This window comes from Empidonax traillii, unplaced genomic scaffold (genome assembly GCF_003031625.1).
Source record: "Empidonax traillii isolate 1590-97213 ecotype Southwest subspecies unplaced genomic scaffold, ASM303162v1 scaffold86:size2944007, whole genome shotgun sequence".
Classification (NCBI taxonomy): Eukaryota; Metazoa; Chordata; class Aves; order Passeriformes; family Tyrannidae; genus Empidonax; species Empidonax traillii.
In genome coordinates this window covers 787694-811011 of record NW_020955279.1, presented here as the reverse complement: position 1 = coordinate 811011, position 23318 = coordinate 787694, and the positions used below count along the sequence as shown (strand labels likewise).

At 41.4% G+C, this 23318-nt stretch overlaps 1 long non-coding RNA gene across 4 annotated transcripts; it reads right to left on the bottom strand.

Annotated features, from left to right (window-relative positions):
• Positions 1-253: 253 nt before the first annotated feature.
• On the bottom strand, positions 254-22385 carry LOC114056231. Of its 4 annotated transcripts, XR_003570959.1 has the most exons (7): positions 20311-22324; positions 19384-19733; positions 17405-17523; positions 10927-11005; positions 8944-9072; positions 1527-1724; positions 254-343 (listed from the first exon to the last, which is right to left on the bottom strand). It is a non-coding gene; the product is annotated as an uncharacterized LOC114056231 (long non-coding RNA). The 4 variants fall into 4 exon arrangements; XR_003570960.1 differs by lacking the exons at positions 254-343; positions 1527-1724 and adding an exon at positions 3323-5521 and having other exon boundaries at positions 7659-9072; positions 20311-22385; XR_003570958.1 differs by lacking the exons at positions 254-343; positions 1527-1724 and having other exon boundaries at positions 6120-9072; positions 20311-22322.
• Between the last annotated feature and the right edge of the window lie 933 nt (positions 22386-23318).

Below are 23318 nucleotides of genomic sequence, written 5' to 3'. Positions count from 1 at the left end.
CCTGCAGCCAGGCTGGCTCAATTCCAAAAACCAGGAATGAGCTTCCCGAGACATCCCTCCCTCTTATCACTCACTGCCTTAAACAAGTTTGACCTTTTGATTGATTTGAACTTTGGACAGCATTAAAACACTTGTTCTAGCAGATGAGGTCAGTCCCTCAGCTTTCTGCTGTGTGTAATGGGGCAGTTAATGCTACAGCAGTTTTAAATCATGGCATATTCCCAACTGTGAGGACAGGGAAAGAAACAAAGCTCACCAGAGGTTGTCCCCTGACATCAGGCTGGGCCAGGCTTGTGTTGCACAGCTTCAGTTTTCAACTCCTGCCTCATGGTTACTTCTTCTACTACATGTTGCAAAGAAAAAGAAACCTTTCAAATAGCCCAGAAAAAGTTCTTATCCCTCGGTCTTCCTCTCCTCTCTATCCTCCCCTCATGATTTCCTGAAGCCATCTACACGAAATCCCTGGAAATGCCTCCTGCAAAGGATGATGGTGTCACTGGTGACCTTAAGCAGAGGTTTCTAATAACCAACAACGACAAACAAAAGGAGTAAGAAAACATTTCTATGGCATTTAAAATAGACTTGGAAGGAAAGATATTTTGTCTAAACAAATAAATATTCCTCAAGCTGTCACAGGCCAGAATTTGTAACATCACACTATATGTCAGACTTGGAAAGAAAAAAAGCCCAACTGGAAATGGATTACAAAGAGCAAGTTGAAATAAATGCAAAAACCAACCACACAGGGAAAACCACATTGGAGTGAACCCAAATCTTTTCATCACTGTAAAATATTTTATGTTAACGTGAAGAGGAACTTATTCTTTTATTAATGCAGGATTTTTTTTCTCTGCCATCTATTCAGGACTCAATACAGACAAATAAAAGCACTGTCAGTGACTTCATTGCCCTCAGTCTTATATAAAGGGGTTGAACACACACTAATGGGCATTTCTTGGAGCCCTGTGACAAACAGGGGTAATGATGGGCCACTTTTTTCCCTGCTTGCAGAAGAATGCTCATGACTAATAATGTTTGCTTATTTACAGTTACGGTTCTAAAAATTACTAAAGGAAATCTTAGTTGTTGTAGGGAAATTTACAGATAAACCTCAGTACTGAGAAACAGTTTTTCTTCAGTGGTTTGTACTCACAAGCCTCCCCCATGTTGGTCACTGTGTCATTGCTGTGAGAGGTCATGGCTGTGAACGTGATCTCTCAGATTGTTAGGGCATATCCAAAGGGAAAGATCCTGGATTTGATCACTTCTAAGGATGGTGTGACCACCTCCTAATTAGATGGGCTGATGCACCCTCTGTCAAGTAAAACTTTTTTCCTGGCCTATAGATTGATTTTTAGGTGCGATGAATTCCAGCTAAGGTGCATGGAAATTTGAAATAAGCTCATCACAGCATTCCACTGTGGCTAATTTCCTAACTATTAATTTCCTGTATTGCCCCAAAGGCCTGCAACTGCCATACTCCATTGCTTCCTGCCAACTCTAGTAAAGAATCTGGTGTTACTCACCCAAAATATGCCATTTCTTCAGGGAAATATGGCTAAACTTCTAGTCTGAGGGGTCTGATGGTCAGGATGCACCAGTGGTCACCTAGAGCAGGGTCAGTGATGCTGTGCACCTTCAGCCAGGGCTGGACCACAGCACTGTGCTCTAGGCACACACTATCCCAAAACACTCCCAGGAAGGACACAGCCCTGCAGCACTGACTGCATGGGAATACAAAGGGAGGGAGGAAGGCAGGAGAGCAAGAACATTGTTTTTCAGAGCTCATCATTCAACACTGACACACAGAAAATTCCCCAGAGCCTTGCAGGGCCCTGAACACCCACCAGCAGGGAGAGAAGAAAACAAATAATATTTTCTTAATTTAATTTTAAAAACAAGCACACAAAATATGAGTGCCCATAAATTTTACATAGCAACATTCTGTCCTTTGGATCATCTCCCCAATCCACTCCCGTCTGGAAAGTTAAACAAAGCTAGTTATCTTGTAAAATATTAATTAAAGTAAGCATTGTATTGGGTCCCATGAATCATTTTGTGTTCAATATTTGCAGTGTCACCATGGTGAGGAGCTGCACCTAGTGACAGTGCATTACTTATAAAGACTGGTGAGCTCAGCTATTGCTACTGGCTCCCCAAACTATAAACCTGTCGTCCGGACTATGACAGCTCAGAGATCATAAAATGAGGCTTCAAAGTCAGCATATCTACAAAACACACATTGACTGAGATAAAATTGAAGATGGAGCCTTTCACAGAAACCTGAGGCAATAACCTGATGGGATATAACATGAAGTGTGAAAGCTTTAGTGATCACAAGAGAAAAAAAAAAAGGAAAGTAATTCAAAAGCTCCCTCACTAACGTGCCCTCCCAAGAGATTCTGTACAGCCCAGTTTCAAGGCATATCTCTAAATCACTGGGGAAAATTTCTTACAGATTATATTTCTTGGAAAGGGCTTTGCAACACAATGCTCCTACATTCCCAGAGATCCAGTGGCCACTCACAAGTATTCAAAGCAGTGTCTCATGTCTGGCAAAAATGGCACTAGTTGTGCTTCTTAGCAAGTTTGGATCCAAGGACTGGCTTTGTGTAAGGTTCCAAATGTGAGTGAGCACTGGGAGATGATCCATTGACACCCTGCCTCTGCCACCTGGTAGGCAAAGTGTTTTGTACAAAGTGCCTCATGTGGCCGCTCAGACACTTGTCTGAGTACTTCTACATTAAATCAGTCACAGCAAGAACAATTTAAAACTGTTGAGCAAAACATCTGGACCAGACACTGCTAAGGCTGTTGTTTGACCACGCTGGCTCTCCAGGGCTGGTGTTGGGAGGAGGTTTTTGGTACCCTCCCATGCTCCGTCTGGGCCGCAGAAATGAGACTGAGCCATTCCCTGGCACGAAGCATCTGACCAGACAAACCACAGAGCAAAGCAAACCTCGCACGTCCCTCCCTCCTCCCCTGCTCTCAGCCCACTGATTATCTCAGATCATCAGTGTTTTGGATGACCGAATAAACAGGATTATCCTCTCCCAGTGCCTGTTAAGTCAAAACTGTATGGCGATCCTATTAGTGGATCGCAGTGGTGTGAGTATATCCAAGCAGGAGATTAGCTTTTGCTTGCTCTGTGGAGCTGAAAACAGCACCGGGAAATTTTTAATCTCCATGAAGGGGACACTAGAGCTCACAGAAAAGAAAATCAAATTCATCTTTATTATCCTTCCCAATCAGCTGCCTAGCTCAGAAAAAAAAAAAAAAAAAAAAAAAAAAAAAAAAAAAAAAAAAAAAAAAAAAAAAAAAAAAAGAAAAAAATTATCCCAATAGACAAAGTCATAACCTTCTTTCACTGATATGGCACCGGATTTGGGATGCCAATGAAAAACATCTTACATGCATAGCCTTTTTCATCCAAACTGATCCCAGAGTGCTTTACAAGTGCTGCATGCAAATGGCACGTGGGATTAGCAGCACTTTACAGTGGTCTGCCTCTGTTCCCACTGAGGTTAACGGGAACAGAAGTGGGACTTGCTGTTGAGTAAAATGTGAACCAGGCTGGAACAGGGCCAGGACACTGAGATCAAGACTCGCATTCATTTGGAAGCTGCTGCCACAATGGCCCTATTGATCAGGACTTTGGGTTTACGTCTTGTCCAAAACAATGTACCAAGCTACAATAGGACATGAAATGCTGCCATTTAAAACCTGTTGGTAATTCACCACTATTTATTTTTCAAGCACTCAAAGATAAAAATATTGAAAGAACAAGCAACAGGGGAAATTCCCGTATCTAAATTAAAATCTTCTTACATAAACTATCTAGATTTTAACACAGGGCAGCATGCAAGAAAAGCCAGCCAGCTCCCAACCCTCTCAATACACGCATGCAGAAAAATAAGTTCCTTCAAAAGAAGCTTTGAAGAGCATAATTAGGCATGAAAGTAACCATATATTAAATTATACATCTAGTAAAAAAGAGTCATTAGCCCAACAAATAGGCTGTTAATGATTTCAGGTTTGCCTAAGGCCATAAGCTAATAAACTAGTGATGCTGCTGTTGAAAGCTGAAGCCTGGTGCCACAGTGCTTGCCCATGGATGAGAGACTGCAGAAAAACGAAAAGCAATGGAAAAAATCACAATATTTTGGACATGGAAACTACCAAAGTTTCAGATGGATGAAAGCTCTGCTCTCAGGCACTGTGAGCTCCATCACTTATCCAGACTCCTCATTTCCACTGTGTGCTGGGATTGCAAAACATGGGACTTCCCAAGTCCAAGGAGAAGCAAATAGAGCAGCCAAAACAGTCCCTTCTAAGGCAAGAAAAACTCTCCATAATGTGTCCTGGCACAGACCATGCCCAGGGAAGCCACGTCAGGAGTGTCTCCCTGTCTATTTGGAAGTCACTGCCAGTCCCTGCTTGGGACACCTCCCTGCTGTTCTTGACCTTGGGAGCTGCTACTTCTCTCCTCTGAGGCCACACTTCGGTGATCCTGGCAGCCGTTTATATGGAAAGTAATCCCATAAAAGTGTGCTTGACAGCTTCCTTCACACATTTCTTAGCAACTGGTAATAAAAGGAAAAAAACAGTGGGCCGTTTGGTCAGCCAGCTCTCTCCAAAACACCAGTACTTACTTTCCACCTCACAGTTTGAAGAGCTGAGGATGTGGGAACCAAAACTTGCACAAAGTAGTCCATTCCAAGGCTTGAAACAGCAGAAGCAGGGAGGATGGTGCCCACTCACTCTTGTCAGGATGACATGAGAGCTTATATACGAAATGAAAACACAAGCACGTGCACAAACCTCACCTCCACACAAGAAAAGGGACGTTTGTCAATGCAATTTAATACAAATAAAACAGTTTTTCACTGACAGACAGTGCACTGGGTCCAAAGAACTAGATAAATGAAACATTTTTCAAAGGATGTAATTACTCAGTAGCTTGAAGCAGAGAAAGGAAACAATCCAGTAAATTTAAGAACAAAGTTGTTCATCTCTCAACCAGCATCTTCACCAGCAAGCTCAAAGCCCCTCAATTTGGCTTTATAACAGGCGAGGGACAATGCCTGAGCTTCCCAAACTTTGCAAGAAGAAATGCCCATCCGTGTACATATTGCAGTTCACAGAATAGCCCCAAACCACTGAGAGACCCTGGAGACTGAGCCAGAATTCTGCTGGGTGCAGAATCCCCATCACACATTGTTGCTGGGGTGGCCAGGGATGCTGCAAGAGCCCAGCACGGCATTCCCAGGACCGCCCAACAGCCACCCTGGGAGGGCTCAGCTGCTCCCCTCAGTGCTGAGTTATCTGCCTCTCTCCTCTCTGACTTCTCCATCTCTTGCATCCTGTGGTGAAATGTGGAAGTGTGGAAACTGCATTTCTCCAGAGGGGCCCCGAGCTGTGTTTTGCCATTTGCTGCCCGGAGAGTTGCTAATGGTTTGATCTGACATAAAGTTCTCACACTTAAAGTAAATGCTATAAACACAGCACCCTCCAGGAAGGCCTAAAAGCAAAATGAGAGATTTGTTTGATTTAAGGAAGCCTTTCCCCAAGTATTTTTTAATGCTTTCTAATAGTTGGATGACTTTTTTTTTTTTTACATAAAAAGACAAAGTATTTTCCTTCCTAAGTGTAATTAAGGTCTAAGATTTATATCTCCACATAAGAAGACAAAAAAAAAAAGAAAAGAATTGGATCCTGTTTCAGTAGAGACCATAGCAAACACTCCTACTGGCTGCAGTTACCAACACAAGGCCCATGTGCAAATTTCAGAGGTAAGTTTTCCTGGAAACCACTTACCAAATACTGCAAAGAGTTCACAAATATTTTCTTAATGTCTAGTTTCCTTACAGTAATATTTGCAGCACAGTTTCAGACATGTTGTTGAACTGTTTTTTTGAAACTTACATTACCCTGGCATATAAGTCCTATGCATGGTTCCTGACTTTTCAAATAAATGCTCTATTTTTCCATATTATTATTACAAAAAGCACATAGCTTGATTTCAGCAGCAGTTGCATAGCCTTCACATTAAATATAGCAGTCATTGACTTTCCCTGAGATTCAGACACTTCTGAAAATAAGCTTTTTGGCACCCACTAAGGAACACACTGAACATCTCCTTTAGTTACAAGCCCTCAAAATAAAAAAGGCTTACAAAGTTCTTACATGTATCTCTAAGAATTTGATCTGAGATCTTATTTAACTCTCCTTATAAATATTCAGGGCTGGTCCAGCTCTTGCTGAAGTCAGAATATCTTCAGTGCAATCAGTGGGGGCATCTCAGTGCACAACTGGACAAGAGAGATAACTAAATATAAGAATTTAATTATTCCTTTTAACAGCCCCACCTGTCCTTGTGGGCTTGTACAAGAGAGGTCATATACAGAGCACCGACACGAGATCCTGAATGCCAAAACTTCTCCAGCACACAGCCCTGCCCTTCAGCCACAGTTCTTAATATTTAAAATGACCTTTCCAAATCTGTTTTGTTTTTAATATATTAAAAAATCTTTCCCACTGAAGTGGGGAGATTTTCCAGTGAACTCCACCACTTAACCCTGCAGCATTTTACTATTTCGAGATTAGAGCATGAGTTTCAAAACTTGTCCTGAACAACAAATATCTGCATGAAGTTATGATGACGTTGTACTGAGCCTAAGAGTCATCCTGGAATAGCAAACAATCCAAGCAACAATATTTGGCTCTGGATAGAAGTTTTCCCAGGAGTTCAGGAGTAATTTTCTCTTGTCCGCTAAGGTTACAAGTAATTCTGTCTGGGCTCCTGTGTGTGGCTCCTGAGGCCCACATGCTGTATAATCTGTCAAAATTGAATATTCTGTCATGAATAGCTTGTATTATACCTTTTCTAATTCTTTTTAGTTCCAAATATGACCTTCTGAAGAGGGCTAATCCTAAAACAGTTTTACCTTCTGTACAAATGCAAACAGACTTTGTGAGGTCCCCAGCATTTACCTTCACAAGGAACTACAAGAGATTTGCATTATTTCTTATTAAAACCATTTTGTTTTGCTATAAAAAAAAGTCCAGCAGGAGTGTTTTATTACCACAGCTGACCACAAGATGGAAATCCTTTTCCGTAAGATGCCTCCTGATTAGGAAAAATACTAATTTAAAAAAAAAAACAAAAAAACAACCAACAAAACACAAACTAGTCTTTTTCCAGGAAAGTGTTTTAGAGGAAGCAAAGCAGAGTTCTCGTCACATCAACAGCCTGTTTGGGAGGCCTCATCAAGCCTTTGCCTGAGAAGGTTTCCCTTTTCCAGGAAGGGCAGTTTCCCTCTGAAGTCGTTCTGATGGAAATCCCTCGCTGGCTCTAGTCCTTGTGCCAGCAGCTCAGATGCACCAAGCACGGAAAAGCACCATCGACATGTACTCATTGTTAAATTTGGAAATGTGAAGGATAAAGTAAACTCTTTCCTCATACCATTACAGGTTATTTTTAGAGTTAAAAAAGCCCTCTGAGGAACAGTTCCAGCCACCTAAAGCCTGGGATGGCAGAACTCAGGGAGCTCAGTGGGGTTTTATCTAACCTGCTACACTGTACCCTGCACAACCAAAACCACTGGTCTGGGATCTAAATGCTAAATGTCATTTATTTTTGTTATTGTTCACTTAACAAAAGTGTGCAGAGACTTACACTGGGATGCAACTGGACATAAACAGAACCAAAAGGCCATTCCTGTCCCCAGGGGCAGGGACAGGGCTAGTGAAGAGGGTGGCGGGTCCCTTTCCCACCTCCAAAGCACCTGTGGCATCTCCTGCAGCTCCGGAGGGGAGGGCTGGGGGTGCTGTTGCAGGACCCTCACTCAGTGCTTCATCCAGTCAACTTTGCTGTTGAACAAACTACTGCTGGGAAAGAGAATGAAAGAACAGCTTCCATGTTTTTCATTATCTGATCATGTTTTCCACTCTAAATCTAACAGAGGCAGCAAGCAGGGAGCTACACTTGGGAGACAGACAACACATTTGCATCTGTTTTGCTGATTACAGTAGTTGCACATTTTACTTTAAACATCAATGGGTTGCAACTGCTATTCAAATGATATGGAAATTGCTACTTTATACTGAAACGTCCCCTAAGCAACAAAGGAAAGGATTAGCACAGGGCTTTGGTTTTTTTTTTCTCTTCTTCTTTTCATTTTAATAAAACACAGTGGCAGTGGAAAACTCTTTGATGGTTCATGAACTACACCTGTATATTTTAATGTTTTATTCATACTAAGGTAGAGAATATTTGAATCCTTTTGTATAACTATTATGACAACAATTTCTAACAAACATCCTTCTTTATCTGAGACACTGAATTAATTTCACTTTCACAAGACTTCTTCCCCAAACAAATACTCACTCACACAAAGCAATATGAATAATTATTCAAGGTAATTAAGGTACCATCACCAATTTATGATTATTTTCAGATTTAGATGAAGGTAAGAAAATGCCTTAATGGAATCTGTCTTGTTTCCACATACCCAAAAACCATTTCTCATATGGTCATCCTCTTTCAAGCCTGAATCCTACCCACTTCTAACAGGATGTAAGAGAGTCAGTATAAATGAGAATCAGACCACAGTCAAATCACAGTGGGAATTTTTCCCACTGCAGCTCTCATAAATAGAATCAGTTCCATTTCAACAGTTTGCAGGATTGATCCTTTAATCCCAGCCCAACTCTGCACTTTTTATGCAATCCTCAAACAGCAACCTTTTGGGGAATTTTAATTGTAAACTTCATTCTGGAAGTAAGGGATATATAAAGACACCTTATTATTCTCCCCAGAATCAATTTCTTTTACAGAAGACCAATTAAAAACACTTTATACATTTGGGATGTTATTGCAAATTATTGATATGGCAGAGAAACATCAGCAAATGGATATCACTGGCCTCTGACATAACTTACAGGGACCTCCAAAGGAAAAGTTTCAAGAGGACCTCCATCCTTGTCCACTCACTGTTGTCATAGAATCTTCATCATCCCCATCTTGCACTTTATTCTGAACATCTCCTCTTCAGCAGAGCTATCCAGAAACTGCTGAGAAAAGTAAAAGCATGTTACTAACCAAATATTTTTTAAAAATAATCCCATGCAGACACATTGACAAAAACAGTTTGTCTAAAGAAACTGACTCACAGTGTTTCTATTCTGATGTCAAAGCTTTGAGTGTTCAGGGTGCTGAAAGGTGGGAAATGATCAAGTCTTGACCAAATCAGATACATTCCTATTCTCGAAATTACTTAATTATCTTTAAAACTAAAGCACTGAGCTCAGTCTGTGGGGTTTTGTGTTCCTTAAGTATCTAGAACAGACCTGGAGAGAAACCTTCAATTCTTCATAGGCAGGTTCAGAAGAGACATGTGAGCAAATACAGCAACTCCTTTCTTTCAATAACAATTTTCATCACATCACCCACGACAGACAGCAATGCCCCATCTAGAACTGCATCATGCAGGGCACAAACCCTGCTCTTACCCACGTGCCTCTGCAATCCCACTACCTTTGGTACTTTTCTTTTTTCCCTCACAAGTGTAGAAAGGACAACATTACTTTCAAACATTTACCCCGCGTTCATCACACTAAAACCACCACAGCAGGGCCAGCTACAATATATTCACACAGGAGCCCTGATAACCACACTTGCACTTTTGGTTTTGTTAGTCCCACATGAATATTTATGCACACTTCCATGCTACGTCCCCGGGTTTGCACAGGGCACAGGTTGTCAGCAGCTGAAAGCCATTAGCATCTGACAGCTGCTAAAAAAGCCTGTTGGAAACAAATAGGTGGTGCCGGGCATTGTGGGGCCGGCAGGTGATTACGGCATCATTACAAACTGCAGCTTCTTTGGCAGCTGCACGGACAAGGAGGGCCCTTCGTGCACTGCTCAGACCTGCCTGGCAGAGGGGAGATTTAATTATCATCACTACATAATGGGCAGTTTGTGGAAGGCAGAGACCTGACAGAAACAGATAGTGGGCAAACACAGGGCACAGCTCGCAGCCGACGAGGTAATTACAGTCCAAATAAGAGTGTAGGCGCTGGCTGGGAGCAGCAGATGTTGCTGTCCATCAGCATCTCCACACACAGCATATGTTCAAATGGTACTTGAAAACAAGGCAGCAGAGCGTTATTTGCAGAGCTACAGGATGCTTGGGGTGGGGTGGGGTGGATGTGTGATCAGGGAGGAAAACTGGGTTCTCACAGGGAAAATTCAGGGAACCTCCCAGGGGCAGAGAGGTAGAAGACATCCAGCACACAGGGCAGGGACTGCATGGAGGGACCAGGGAGGAAGAAAGACACCCTCCCCTCCCAAACCTGCTCCATGGATTTGATTCTCAGGGAGGGAGAGTGGGGCGGGAGCCAAGAAATTGTAACTCAGTGGAATAGAGAAATGAAACCTGTGCCCCCAGGCAGTCAGAGCCCATGATTTTCCACTTCAGGTGGGCAGCCTTGGGAAGGTGGACAAAGTTCTCCTCACATTTAACCCCTCAGGTGGAACAGTTTGCATACATGGCACATAAAAGGTGCTGCTCAGTTTTTGTTCAAGTCATGGCACTTGCTTTCTCAAAACCAAAATAAAAGCATATGTTGGGGTGGTCAAATGCAACAGAAGAGAGGTACAGTGCAAGACTGAGATGCTGGAAATGTTTGTCTTCCTGCCCCACTGGTGAACACAATTACTCCACTGAAGGCTATTTCATAAGTTGTTTTTTAAAAAAAATTATGGAAAAGCAGGAAATGCCAACATGTGCACATTACTTTCTTCCAAACCATTTTCTTGGCAACCATCCCGTCTGGCCTACCTCATTCTTTCTTCCAAAAGAGAATTAATACTCATCTTCCCAAACATTGTATTTGAAGAAGTTCTGCAACGGCTATACCTACACAGCATCACCTTCCAGACTTGTGACGCTGTTGCTTTCACCACACTTCATTCTTCCAGCATTCTTTCTTGCTTCTAAAACTGTGTGAATAATTACCATTGTAAATAAATTTATGCACCGGTTAAAAAAAAAAAAAATCCCCCAAACCACCAAAAAACCACCATAGTCAGTAGCAACATAAATTTGGGTTGTAAATTGCCACACAACACTGTCACATGATAAACAATGACGTACCTGCACAGTTTCAGTGCCTTTGATGAACAGCCAGATTCAGATCTTTTCAACATTTTCTTATTAAGGATAAATTACAGAACAAACTGAGTGTGCTTGAGTGAGGTGGCCTTGATGGAAATGGTGTCCAGGTGTCAGGGTTTCTCTGATGTCCCTACAGCCTTTCAGATATTGCAGCCTTTTCTTTGGAGATGCAAAGTCTCTGAATCAGGGGGTTTTTTAGTAAAAGCATCATTCCTGGATACTGTCCACCTGAAGAGAGAATCATGTCTTTTGATTTTGCCTGGACTCACAAGAAGGGATGGCAGAAAAGGAGACTCTGTGTATGTGTCACATGTTGGGAACTACTACTCAGTTTTACTCAATCTGGTCTTGCTCTCTTAGCAGACTTTTTGTCCCATGTTCTGTGTACATCATTAATATTATAAGCACAATCACAGTGAATGTTTGTGCAAACGATTAGCTCTTAAACTTCTTGGTACTTTATACATCTCTCTTACTATTTTTATTTTTACTTGTATTTTTGGAAATGGTGAGCATGAAAATATACCCGCTTTCCTGGAAGCAGATACACAATATGGCTCTCATTCACAAGCCTCAAAGCTAATAAGAACAGCAAACATTTATTGCTCGAATCATCAGTGAAGAACTGACCCCGGTTATCCAGTCCCAGGGCTCACAAAATGCTCAGCGCTGCATGTTTGTGCAATGTATTTTTAAAGCAGACACTGTTTAAAATATGCACAATTAATATTAACAAAGACCTGTCGTTCTCAGTGCGAGTGGCTGGAACAAGTGCTGCCTTCTGTCTGATGTGCAATGACCTTTTGAAGTATTTTTAGGCACTGTCCTATAAGCAATGTGTCTTGCACAAATTACTTCTGCCCAGACATAAAGCAACATTAACCATGAGAAGGAAAGAGCAACATGGAGTAAATCTCAGTTTTCCAAAATTGGGAGAAAAAGAAAAGTACCAGGTTTTGTGAGAGGATTTATGAACTGAATAATTTTCTCTCTTATTTAATCCTAACATACAGGATGATGGGCCACAGATAGGAACATTCATAATGGGCTGAGGTGTTGTGTGATTCTTCCATTTTTGAGTAAAGGAAGAAGACTGCAGCAATCAGTTCCTTGTAAGAAACAGAATTAACAGAATCCATTACGTATTTAATTAAGAAGCGTTTGTGTCTTCAGGGAGGGTAAAGATTAATTTAGGTAACTACTAAAATTTTTCAATCTTCATAACTTTAAGTGAAAAATTAAATTTAGAAGAAACCTGTGCGGAGAAATAGCACTCTGTGTTGGAAGTGATTGTCTCTGAGCCACAGGAGAAGTCAAACTGCACTGTGGTATATAAGTAGCTCACACAGTCATGTATCTACATATATCAATAATGAAACAGTCTAGGAAATTACATGAAGGATTAGGACAAGATCAGATAAATAAATAAAACAGAAAATATAAAATCAGACATTTTCACACCTCAGAATTTTTGTCCAAGTTGGAATCGGATTCCGGAGTCTACTTACTTACAGTTAGAAAAGTCAAGTGTCAGAGAGTAATTCTCAGCACCCAAAAGATGAAACGCATTCTAAGTTGTTTTTTTATTTATTTAGTCAAGGTTTCGGAAAAAAAAAAAAAAAAAGGTGGAGCAGGAAATAAAACTCAATATAGAATTACTTCTGATGCAGGAAAAAACTCAGGGTGTGATTGTATAAAGGATCACCTGCTTTAGGTGACACTGCCAGTCAATTTCCTTCCCTGTTACATCACCACCAGGCTCCTCATTAAGCTCATTTCTTTAAAAGACACCCACAAAGGCCCCATGCAATCAAAATAGCTTGGTTTACTGACATCAAACTACGAAGAAATTTAAAAAAATAAATTTTCCCATTAAATCGGATAAAAAGGTGTAATCTGTGGAAGTTTTCCATTTAAGACTTGGATAACAAATTCTTCTGGTGTAATGGTGCCACCAGCAGATAACAGTTAGAACTCATGTTAGCTGTAAAACCTAGACAGGATTACAAATAGCTCTATCTAGGTTATTTAAGCTTCTGAGAATGAATCCTTTAACTTCAATATTTTGATAAGAACATGGAGCTAAAAAACTTGTTCTAAATGTGAATTATTGGTAGATAAAACTTCGGATTCCTAACTCTCTGTGTAAGTTTCTTATGTGTTCCTCCATGATTTATAAAGACAGGGAAGTGTTTGGGACAGCGTGGGGGTTTTCCCACAATAGGAACTGGTGATTTTTCATGCCTGAACAACTGACAAACACTGGAACAGGAACAACAACATTAAACTCTGATAACTGAATTACTGGAACTCTTCAGTTTTGTCTACACAAACACTGATCTGATAAACACTGAATATCTCAGTGGAGCAACTCCTGTTGTCCATGGAGATCCAGGACTCTCTTCTGTTGCAGGGTGGGAATTGAGAGCACATGTTTCTCCAGACACTGCAGTGTTGACATTCCCAATGTTACTGACACCTTTCTACCTATAGCACCTTCATTACATTGGTCACTTCTCATTCATATTTACTTAGCAGGTTTAGGAATTTGGAATATAGGAAGAAGTGCTTGCCATGCAGGTATGGATTTCCTTTCAGAAAAGGAACTGGGAACGAGATCACGGTTGCAGTAGTGTCATTGAACTAAACTCAACTGCCCTGAGAAAAGTCACTCCAGACTGAAACACAAATAGAGTAACACGAGAATCAGATCAGTTCTCAGAAAGATCATTTAACACAAGTCTTCCATTGGCTGATTTACAGATATGGAATACAAGAAAATTTGTAGGAAACACACATATTCTGCAATTCTTTACAGCCACAGCCTCTCCCTGTGTTGCTCTCAAGTTTAATGGAGCTAATCTGGAGCACTCCTGGTAGCCCTGCAGGGCCCCCAGCACTCAAACCCACAGCTGAAAGTCACTGTCCCCCGTTGTGCATTCACACTATTGCACCTGCATATTTTATTTCACACACAAAAGGTCAAAAGCTTGCCAGCAGGCTGCCTGCCTTCTCAGACACACAATGCGTGCAGAAAAATAACTCCAAGGAGCTGCCTGCTGTAATTTCCTGCAATTTAAGACTATTTATTTTTAAAACTTTTGCTGCCAACCTCCCCATCTGACTGTCACACTCTTGCTGAATTTTACCATCAGAACATAGTAATTTATTAGAGATCAAATCCAACCGGTTATTTGACTGTCTTGGTTTTAAATACTACTCAGCCTTTTTAGGCTTTTTAGCTCTGAATCCTTCGGGCTCTCTATAATTAATGTTCCTTCAGCAGAGGCAGTGAGGGGACTGGTTGTGCACAGTTAACCCTTTGCTGAGACCAACACAAAACCACAGCAAGGGGCTGTGTTGGCAAAGAGCTTGCCACGAAGGTTCCACTGAATTCCTTCTACTTCTTTGCACTTGGAAATTAATCTTTCATACAAATGGGCTGAGTATAGCCACCACCTACCCACTTGATTAGAAACTGGTCTGTGCCTGCAAATGTTAATTAACAGACGGGGGGGGAGGGGTCACACACCCACACATATGGCATTTTGGGAGAGACTGGAACTTTCATAAAGCTTCTGTGGCAGCTGAAGGGATTTGAGACGAGAGAAGGGGAATGATCAAGGTAAAGGCCAAATATTTGCAGTGTCAGGTATGTATATGGGGGCTGTAATGGTAGCACAGAAGGAAACACGTATGTGAGAACCAGGGATGAGCCAGCATGGAGCATTTGAGCCAGACAGCGTGCTGGTAGGTGATCACTCCACCTGAGAGAGCACCAGAAGAGAAGAATAAGGATGCCCAGCATTAGGCACACTGATTTTCCCCTCCAAAATTGACCCAAAAAACTGAAGCTTTACTGATCCTGAGAAAGTGATGCATTAGGGTCTAGATCCACTTGACTGGGGAGCAGCTCTTAGGAAAAGGACCAGGAGGTCCTGGTGACCAACAAGCTCAATATGAGTGACCAGTGAGCTGCTGGGGCAGAGACACAACAGGCTGCTGGGCTGCATCAATAAGTGCATCACCAGCAGAGATAAAGAAGTCATTTTCCCACTTGATTCAGCACTTGTCAGGCCTCACCTGGAACACTGTTCAGTGGTTTTGGTCCCTGCTATACAAAAAAAAAAAATGTGGAAAGGCTGAAGAGAGTCCAGAGAAGGGCCACAAAGATGATCAAAGAACTGGGGAGCTGGCACATGAGGAAAGTCTGAGAGTACTGTGTTTGCTTAGCCTTGAGAAAAGAAGGCTTAGGGAGAACTCCTTACCAAGTTCTACTATTTAAAGAAGATGGAAACTCCCCTTTTTACAAAGAGTCACATGGAAAAGACAAGAGGTAATGGGTACAAATTACTGCTGGGGAGATTCTGCTTGGACACAAGAGGGAAATTTTTCACAGTGAGGACAATTAGCCGTTGGAACAACCTCCTCAGGGAAGGGATGGATTTCCCAAAGTCAGACACGTTTCAAATTCAGCCGGACAGGGTGCTGGGCCGTCTTGTCAAGACTGTGCTTTTGCCTAGGGAGGTTGGATCAGATGATTCTTGAGGACCTTTCCAACCTGGTATTCTATGGCTCTATGAAAAATATTTATGAGAAAATATTGAATTTATTCCTACATTGAAAGACGATCTCCTGTGCTCTTTAGGTCAATATTATCATAGCCCAGAGAAGGTCAAATAGCAGATATTTGGCAAGAAGTAAAGACCAGTAAATTGCACAGTAAAAGTAGGCCAATAATGAACATATTTTCCTTTAAATTTTAGCATCTTGTTATCATACTTTTTTTCTCCAGCAATGTGACCTATGCCATGAATAGCAAAAAAATATAACCTAGCATAGGAAAACAACAATATTAATCAAGGTCTACTCTCAGATATACATTTTTGCTAGTGAGTATTTCATAGTTAGGAGGGCTTAATTTGACCTCATAACATTCCAGTAATCTGCTGTAAAACAAAATCACAGAAAAATTACTATGTTTGATATTTACTTATTAAAAATTCTAACTGCAGTTGGAATTCTGAAGGGGCTGCCCTAAGAAAGCTTCGTCCTTTCTGGGTGAACTATTTAAGGCAGTATCCTTGACTGAACTTCCAGCATTTCAGCTCATTTGACCATGTTTGTCTATCACCCAAAGCACTCCCAGCAAAAATAGCTGCCAGAGCTCCTGTGCAGCAGTTTGTCTCAAGAACTCTGGTTTTTGCAGTTCTCTTATGCTGTATTTTAAGCAGATCTTTTCCCAAGTCTCTTATCAAATAGCTTTTAGTAGTGACAGATATGTTTGGTGTAAGCAGATATGTTAGTTTCCCACGAGCAGGAGCTTTTAGAGAGACTTTCAAGAGATTATTTGAATTAAAGAAACTAAATTACCATAAATAAATATCAAGATCTATGGTGGGCATGAATAAGTGGCAAAAGGCATAAACAAAACAACCATAATATCAGATTGTTATTGAAACAATACAAAAAATGTAAAATTCTATTCTGAACAACATGTTTGTTATTTCAAAGGAATTTCAACCAAAGTAATCAGAAAATCATTCCATTTTACAGATTGCATGCATATTCTACTGTACTAAATGGAGTCTGAAACATATAAACAATCTGTACTAATCTAATTATAAATGTACTAATCTATGTTGGCACAATTTTTCTTATGACTATCTTACTACCTACTTTATTTCTTAGCAGTAAAGACAAGTTTATAATAATACTTGTTTGAGAGTTATGTGATGTAAACCACAGCCTTTATCAGCGTGGAAAGTCTCAGCAATTTCACTGAATAAAAAGGGAACTTGACTGAATAAATTGTAACAGGAGAGCAAAGTTTTATTATTACAGTATCTACACTGGCATGTAGTTTAGGGACAGGTACTTGTCTTCCCTATCACACTTGCTTGGAGTTGGAACAGAAAAATCCAGGAAGGAGGAAATAACAGCAGATTAAAAAAGACTAAAGCAGTTTCCAGAAATGTTACTCTCCCCTTGCCTTTGTCTAAGTGTTGGTATAAAGGAACATGCCTCAACACGCAAACCAGCCCCAGAGAGCATCGGAGAGGAACAAGCCTTTGTTTAGAGCAACACCAGGTTACCCTGCACTTCTTCATTCTGCCAGCTTCTGGTAACCATAGAAAACTGACACAGGACACACAGAGCCTGAATGGTGAATGAAAATGTCTGTTAATAAAGAGGATCATGTGTAGTGCTGGATGCTCACTCACCTCCTCACTAATGGCTGGGGAATCATAATCCTTTATGTAGTTTTGACAGAAAACGAACACTGTAACTCTGTAACTTCTTTCAAAAACAAACATTTTGCTTCCAATTCCTTGGGCCTCTACTAAAAAAAAAATTAAAAAAAAAAAAAAAAAAAAGGAAGAAAAATTCCCCCCAACGGGCAAAGAAACAGTCCATTAAAATAGGAAGTGTTCTGTGGTATAGACAACATTCAAACACAGTTGCTGGAGGTAAAAAACCACAACATATTCTTTGTATTTGAATTAGTTCCTGCCATTTCAACTCCTTACTGAGCACAACCTCTGTTTGATGTTTCTTATTCTTCATACAGTTAAACTCTAAGGCTGACTGATTGATAATGGTGTTACTTATTTCCCCAGTTTCCAACCAGCAATGCAACCACAAAGCTTTTGGATTTTAGTCCTGTTCAGTAAGAAGCATAAGACTGGCTTGGTTTTGTAACATGACAAAGAAACATGAAATGATATCATTATTTTTGTACCTTTTGTAAGGTATGAATATAAACGGACAGTTTATCTACACTGCAGAGAACAGGTTGCTGTCAGTGACCAACACTGTTTACAACTTCTTTGTAAATGCACAGTCATAAAAAATTGAGTCATATTCAATAGAAAAGGACATTCTTAACAGCTAAGCATTATGGTAAATGTAAATAAATATACTTATGTGCCCAGTTTGTGCTGATTCCCAGGCTAGATGAGTGTCCCAGGGAGCATGGGCTAGAAGGGAACAAATTTCATCACTTCCTCACTTCCTTGCTAATGATCTCTATATCATGCAGCACAAGGACTGACGTAAATTACTTCTTAATTAAGCAAGAGTACACATGTATTTAGGGAAGATATATTTCCTCAAGTCAGAGCGCTTAAAAAAACAAAAAAAAATCAGTTTCTAAAAATAAGGATTTGATCATGAATGTCATTATTGCAAAATCTTAGAGAGAGTTTTACTGGTTTTGTAAAACAGAACAACCTGAATTCTGAAAATTAAAAATTAATCTTTGATCAATGATTTCAGTGGACATCACATGAAACAGCTTTGCCTACACCCATTAAATCGTGGGTTGTTACTTTCCCACCCCGTGCACTCACAAACAGGCTGGAGCACACAAGGTTTTTGTTCACCTGGAAACATCACCGGGTACCACAGCACCACCCACCCCTGCACAGACCGAGCCACTGATGCTTCTGAAAGTTATATTTGTACTGCATTTTGAGATACGTAAATAACCTTAAATCAGTTATGTTTTCTAGAAAATCCAAATGGTTTCACCTTCCTCTCATTTACAAGTATAAGAAACTTGGGCCCCAATATCTAAAACTGCTACCTAGCTGTTATTAGACTCTTAATTTTGAGTTTTACCTCAGAATAGTGGAGTTGTAATTTAACAGCAAGTACTGATATCCTGAGAAATGTTACATCCTTTCATCACTTCTCATTCCCCACTATGAATTCTCATCCTAGTATTTTAGCATTGCTGATTTCTGGGCCTTGTGAAAGGGTGGAATAAAGAGCTGATTTTATGGCAGGCCTGCTGCTTGTGTCTGTTACTGTTCACTCTCCATCAGGAAAGCTTTTTGTATTAAGTTGTAAAGGAGTCACTGGACAAACATAAAAAAATGAATCAATCACTGTAAGAAAAAGATGCACTTTCAAGTTAAATATTATGAATTATGTATATTCATTCATTCATGCTGCTTATTGATATTTGTTGTGAAGTAACAACAGCTTGTGTATTCATCAAAGGATTTAACACTAAATGGCAATTTTATGTTTAAATCACAATTACTTCTCTGTTTCAGAATGGGGCTATTTCTTATTCATCTGCCAACATGGCTGGATTAGGAAAAAGAATCAAGAGAACTTTCTCCATTTGTATCTCATGAAAGAACTTTCTTGATTTAAAGCACGGGATGAAGTTCACTTCCAAGTATATATTTACCAACAGAGTCACTGCCTGATGCTTTGTGACGGGAGCTGCATCCTCAGGGTGCAATTACAGCAATTATCTGGATGGATCTTCTCATCAGTGACCTTTGACTCATCTCCTACAAACTGTCAGTCTTCATCACCAAATGGGGAAAGCAGAGTATTGTTTCGACTCAATCAGCTGCTCCTGAGAAAGAGAAAACCCCACATTAGGGCAGGCTGGCTGCCCACACTGACCTCCTGCAGCCAGCCTGCATCTGCCAGGCGAGGGGAGCCCGGCAGGAACAGCAGGTCCCTCCTGGGCTGCTCCCCTGGCAGGATGAAGCCAGCAGCACCTCCACACACTCCTGCATTCCTTCGGCACTGCAAGAGAAGAAGAAATAAATCTTTTTGGATTCAAAGTGCGGAGTACTCTCATCTTCTCTTCTTTGTTGGTTTTGCGTCAATTTTTGGAAGTTTGCCCCAAAACCCTCTGTCTCACTTCGCATTTAACTGGAATGAACTCGCTGAACCAACCGAATTTACTATGAAATCACACCTATGCAAAGTCCTACCTTACCACTATTATGACATTTATTATCTCACAGTTTTACTGAAGTAAAACTCCTGCGTAAGTTTTGTTCGAGGACATGGCCTGGAGGGTACAGCTCATGAGAAATTAAACTATTTAAACTCACAGTCAGTAATGCTAAATGATGAAGGGATAAATGACTCAGTTCAAACAGCAAGACATTTAAAACGGAATTGGAAAATAGCAACTATAAACATTTTTATAACTTTCACTTTGCAGTGAAACAGCTGATGACTGACTATAACAGAAAAATTAAATACCACTTTTGCCTTAAAGGGAGGAGAGCTTAATTCTCCCAGCACACAGTTCTTCCAGAAAAAGGATGGCAGTTCTAAGTCTGAATTATAATGACCATTACCTGCTACCTACCATTTAATCAGTTGGTAATAAAAGCAGGGCTCTTCCTTATCAAAGCAATCAGCAATGTCACTCCTTGGCATTCCTCCCATTAGCTGCAAATGTTGTGATGCGGACAGAGCAGGGATAAAACCAACAACAGACAATCTGGGAAAAAAACCTCCAAAGCTAAAAATAAACAAAATAATTTACAGAGGTAACTCAGTCAACTACTAAAGGAGAAAGAAACTAAACTTTCATTGTCAAGTGTCAATTCAAAGTGAAAACAGATTGAACCAAAACTGTCCAAAAACGCTTTACCATTTTGTAACACTCACACCCCCCAACGCCAGACAGAGCCCAGCTGTTTCTGTGGCTAACTTCAAACAATAGCTGGGCTGTTTAAAAGCTCAACAACAGGGAATGATGTTTGCCTGAAGACATACTGTATTAATGTAAATTGCTTTCAAATGCACATTCAGTTCCTTAAACAAAACAAAAAGAAGATATTAAACTGTGAGAGTGGAGGTTACTGTTAGAGCCACATATAACCCTGTCAGCCATAATTCAGTCACCCATTAGGGACCACATGGGGGGAGCTTGCATTCAGAGGGAAGGACAGCAAAAGGGGCCTCTATTTCTGTAAAAGGAAAGTGTTATTCATTTTCCTACTTCAGAAAGGCCTCAAGAATATGGAGTTGTGTCTCCTCTATGAACCTTCCAATTGCTATGAGATGAAACCCTCTGTACTTCCTCCTTATGGGATGCTCTACACTCATGCCTATGGCTGGTAGTCCTGCTGCCAGAGTGCCCTCATATCACCTTAAGCACTGACCTTTAAAAAATTATAAATGTTATTTCAGCTTTAATATTCTGATTTTAGTGTCTCTGGAAGTGATTAACAGCACTGGTTTTATGTCTTCAGGTCCTTGCCTGTTTGCTCATCACCTTCTGCTAATGTAACTTAATCATTACACGCTGTAACACCCCAGGTTTCTATTTCTAGTTCACTGAAATTAAACTAGTAATAAGCAGCAGCATACTGTATCATCAGTGGGCTTTCATTGTTCCTGAAGGCAAAAGGATTAAATCAGAGATTAATTTTGTTCTGTGTATCATCTTTCTCATCTGTACAATGGGGACAACATAGCTATAGTTGAGAGAAAGCAAAGCTTCCTCACAACAACAATTACATTCCCATCTGCTAATTTTTTGTCAGTTATCTTTGCAGTAGAGTTGTGAGATTTTTAAATAACCAAATTTGTGTAACTAACAAAAAAGTGATCATGGCAAAGATCTTCAGTAGATGTGCCGACAGACAGCAGACATGTTTGCCTAATCCAGACTTGGTAATCAGCAAAAAGATTTGAAAGACAGGAAAAAGATTAGTTTGGATACAATGGAGAGGATGGCAGGAACGTTACGATGACAGTTCAAGAACATCTCTTGGAACACTCACAAAAATGGAAATCAGCTGGGAATCCACCATTTCCTCATCTACACTACTAGAATAATGCTTAGACGATGAGTAAAGACCATCTCATGGTAAAATCTTCCATCACAGCATGAAAAGACCCAGTGTCGTGGTGATGCTGACTGTGCACCGTTCCCACACTGTTGTGTCAACACTTCACTTGGAGAACATATAAAAGAAACCTACTGGGTTTGACAAGTGCACCCTTTATCAAAGGGCCAGATCACTCCTCGTGGCCTGTGTACACACTCCACCTCACCTTAAAGGACTTCTAAAATTTGTCTAATGTATCTGTTGCTTGTTAAAAGCCATAAAACATCTTTAAGTAAGGATTTCTTAGATAAGCAGCTGAAATTATCAATAAACATAAACTTTACCGATATGTTAAATTATTTATCTGCAACAGAAAATACATTAGCATGCTCCTAGTGTATATTAATTGCACGTTAACTGCACCTCCTTTGCACTGGTGGCACGCACCTGCCAACTCAGCCAAGTAAAGCAGAGCTGAAGGCAAACACAGCAAGGGCACGTGCAGGGTTGAAGAGGATTCACAGTCAGTGAACGTGGAGGGACCGGCCGTCCAGCTGAGCCTGTGCCAGCCCCACCGGGGACAAATTCCCATTCCAGGAGCAACAAGGCAGCCCCATCCCATCCCATCCCATCCCATCCCATCCCATCCCATCCCAGATGGGCTTCACAGAATATGCCACGTTGGAAGGGACCCTCAAGGATCATCGAGTCCAACCCTTAGTCCTGCACAGACCCATCCCCAAGAGTCACACCCTGTGCCTGAGAGTGTTGTCCAAACACTCCTGGAGCTCTGGCAGCCCTGGTGAGCCTATTCAGTGACATCCACCAACTTCTGGGGTAGAAACCTTTTCCTGGGATCCAACGTAAGCCTGCCCTGACCCAGCTCCAGACCATTCCCTGGGTCCTGTCCCTGGTCCCCACAGAGCAGAGATCAGAGCCTGCCCCTCTTCAGGAAGTTTTAAGTGCAGAAAGGTCTCCCCTCAGTCTCCTCCAGCTGAAGACACCAAGTGCCCTCAGCCGTTCCTCACACGGCTTCCCCTCAAGACCCTTCCCCATCTCCGTTTCCCTCCTTTGGATGCTCTCTAACAGCTCCAGCAGAAGCCAGGTGTGTACATCCCATCCCTCTTTCCTGGCGGGGGTGACTACACTTTGCGGTGACACCAGGACTTTATTACTACAAAGAGCTCTTTCCCTATCGCCGTGCCGTGCACGCAGTGACCCGGGCGGTGCCGGAGAGCAGCTGAGGAGCAATGCCCGGCCCGGCCCAGGCGCTGCCGCCTCCGGTGCCCCCGCAGCGCCCCCTGCGGGCCCCGCCGGGCACGGCCGCTCCCCGAACCTCCCCGCGGGAGCGCCCACGGCCCCGGCTCCGCTTCCCCACTGCCCCCGGGGGCAATTCCACCTCGCAAGCTTCCCCTTCCTTCCCAAATAACTCAGTCATCTGAGAGCACCGTTAGGGAATACTATAGGATACTTCAGTCTTACCTGTTTCATGACATGAACAACTCCTGCGTATTTAACAACTCCTCCAAAATTA